The sequence below is a fragment of the Trachymyrmex septentrionalis genome, unplaced genomic scaffold (assembly GCF_001594115.1).
Source record: "Trachymyrmex septentrionalis isolate Tsep2-gDNA-1 unplaced genomic scaffold, Tsep1.0 scaffold37, whole genome shotgun sequence".
Taxonomy (NCBI): Eukaryota; Metazoa; Arthropoda; class Insecta; order Hymenoptera; family Formicidae; genus Trachymyrmex; species Trachymyrmex septentrionalis.
This window is the reverse complement of record NW_017305536.1, coordinates 2,878,815-2,882,386: the sequence shown is the minus strand read 5'-3', so window position 1 is coordinate 2,882,386 and position 3,572 is coordinate 2,878,815.

The window sequence follows — 3,572 nt, the reverse complement described above, 5'->3', positions numbered from 1 at the left end:
GGGGGGCGGGGGAGGGGGGGGGGGGACGGGAACAAACAATTAACGAGCCCGGGCCGCCACGTTAACTCGTAACGTGTCTATTCAATGCAAACGACGTACTAATGAAAGATAAATCTTGCGCCGCGCGGCCGTCGAGACGCGCGCAAAGAGCCCCGTGTACATCTCGCGCGGGACAATGTTCAACGCGCTTTTTGCCGCTTTTTGCCGGCTACCGCAAAACGCGTCCCGCCTGTGGTTTTTACACGCGTTTCTCTTCGGGGGAGGAAGTTGGGTTAGATAACGGCAGATTGGGTAGTAGCGCGAAGCGCGAGCGTTTCGCTGGAAGAAAAGTTTATTGTATGTTTGTGTTTTTAGCAGGATGTGTGTGTGTGTGTTTTAGCAGATGTACAACGAGACGCGCCTCCCCTTCTATTGATCCCGATCGCTCGTAGAAACCTAATATCGCGATTTTCCGGCGAAGCCCGAGAAGAGTGAACAATCACTTCTACAAAGTGTACAGCGCTCGAAAATACACAATCAGACACGTGAATATTCACGGCTATCCATAATCGGTATCCGACGTTGCCACCGTTTGTTTGCGCGACGTGCCGCGTGCCAAGACAAATGGAAAAGTCGTTCATTCATATTCAGCATTGTCCGCAAATATCACCGCCGCGGATGACTCGGTCCGCGCCTCGAGTGTGTACCCACCTTAAAACCTGAGAAGCCAACCGGTTCAGCCAGAGGCAAGATGGCCGCTGTGAAAGTAGAAGGGTAAAGAAGAAGAGGGCAGTCAGTCGAGCTAGGAGGTAAGGCAGGCAGGCAGGCAGGCAGGCAAGCAGGCAGGCAGGCAGGTAGGTAGATAGGTAGGCAGGCAGGCAGGCAGGCAGGAGACAGGCAGGCGAACAGGCAGGGTGGGCACAGAACGATCATAACTCAGGTGGCCGCGGACAAGCAGCGCTTGTTCCGTGCATTCGGAACATGGAACACACACACGAGCGCTCGGCGAGACCACGAACTCTCGCGGACACACTAGTTTCCTCTCCCCCCCCCTTCTCTCTCTCTCTCTCTCTCTCACTCACTCACTCGCTCACTCGCTTTCTGTCTCTACGCATATATGCGTACACGTTGTCTTTCTTCTCTTCTATTTATCCTCTCTTTCTTCCTCTCTTTTTCGCGCGCGCTTTTGCGCTGGAGCGTTTGTTGGACGGTTCGTGGCGTGGACGGTGGCAGCCGCGGCACGCCAACACAATCCGTGGATCTCTGTCGCGTATACTCACGCGTAAAAGTTGCACCTGGTCGCAGACAACGGGAGTGCAACAGGGTGTTTTGTAGATCAGCCGATCTTTTAATCCTTTTTTCGGGTAACATCCGTTCTCTTTCACGATTGGAAGGGCTTGCTGCAACAATGGGCTTCCCATATTTTGTAAAAAAAAAAAAAGAAAACGGAGTGAATGAACTCTTAAAGTTAAAGTGATTGGAAAAATATCAATGTTACACGTTCGGCTACATTACGGATTAGTCTTTGATTACAACGTAATCAAACGCGGGCTGTAAAGAATAAAATGTTAAAATTAACATAAAAATGTTAATATAACATTTTTGCATATCTCAAAAAGTCCACTGTACGTTTTTAAGTTAAAAATTAACATTTTATTTTTTACAGTGTGTGATATTGATATTTTTCCTATCGCTATCACTTTAGAGTTAATTTGTTTTATTTTTACAATACATATCATTTGTCGTAGAATAAATTTAATTAGACCTACATATATTGAGAGAAAAGGTGTTTCGCATTTCTGATTATTGCAATGATAAAATAATCATTGTTAGAAGCTTCATTTTTACAGTTGTTGTTATTATATGCCAGAGTAATAATAATTTATAGTTTCATAAAAGAATATATAATTGGCAAAATGACATCATAATTAAATTATGATAATTGCAACTATTTTTTCTCTCAGTGGTAGAACTTTCGACGTAAATCTATTGATACCATAAAGTGCAAAAATATTCTTGGATAAAAACCAATCGCACGACGCAACGGCAAATTAAATTTCTTTATAAACGGCAAAGAAAATCACGTGTGGCGCTTCCGATCTCATCATTTGGAGACGGACGGAACGACGAGCAAGGCGAATGGGTGTGAACGAAGCTTTACCACCGACGACGGAATTGAACTTTTGCCGGTGATTGTACCGAGGGAGCTTACACCGTCGGCCGAAGAAGAACCGGCTACGTGGTCGCCAGCTCGTGTCCGTCCATCCGTCGCGCTACAAATGAAGACTTTAAATAATTTAGTCGCCGGCTGTAAATCCCGTCGGGAAGCGACGTTAATCGATACACGCCGCCGTGCGCCGCTCCGTTATACGGCCCGGGAACATTTATGAATGCGAGCTATGAATCACGAGATAATAATATTGTGCGCGCGAGCGTGAGCGTGTATGCACGCGAGAGGGCTCTCTCCAAGTATACCGCGAGTGAGCGCGCGCGCGCGCGCGCTCGTGGCCACGTCGTTAAATATAGTCGCGCCTTAATGCCCGCGCGAGCATTGTACGAGGGAGCTCGTTACCGCGATTATATTTTTCGCGTGCACGGCAAACGTCGTAACTGTCCGGGCTTTGTTTTTTACGACGCTCGGGAAATACTTTGTCCGCGGCCGCGAAGCGGCTGTCATCGGTCGGCCGATAGAGCCGCGTTTCCGCCGAGGAACCATTGCCATTTTGTCACGGCCGACGGTGAGGATTTTTCGATAAGGAGAGGAGAGGGGACGGCGTGAAAATTTACGCGATCCCGAAAATGGAAGCGCCGCGCCGCCGCTGAATTATTCGTCTCCACGGAATATCGGGTACGCCGGCTTTTGCCCCGTGCTTCGGCGAAGCGAAATGCCATTGATGTTCCTCGGAACGTGTACCTCGGATTCGGTTGACAGTCTCACCGACTCGCTGATTGCGTTAAGTGTTAAATATTGACGTGCGCGAACCGCATTGTGTTTCGCTGTCGCGTAGAAAGCCGGAGGACTCAATCGCGGTTTATTCGAGTAGAATTAAAGAGTAAATCGAATTTCAGGTTGAAATTCGCAGAGCGGAAGTACGACGAGTGTAAGAGCGTTTTAATCCTACATTAATCACATGGCGCATGTACGTATCGTTCTCTTTGATGATTTGCAATTAAAAGATTCATATTATTCTATACATTCTTGAACTAAAAACATTTTTTTTAACAGTGACAAACAATTTGCACTAAATATATGTTGTATGAATAGCATTCGTGCACTGTTAAATTCGAAATGTTAAATTATATTCATTTTGAATTATTTTGAATTATTTCCATAAGATCATTGTTCCTACTCAATATTGTCAATTTAATTAAAACAGTAGATTTTAATAATTTAATTTGATTCAAATTTACTTTATTGTTTACTAAGTGTGCATATATATATATAGATATTATTCATTTTAAAACTATATAAACCATAGAAATGAAGTGTTTACATTTTGATACGCATGAAAATTAAAAAAAATAAAATCTTAAGAGAATGGGTTTACCTCCTGGATTGCTCTTCTGATATCTAATGATATATATATATATAT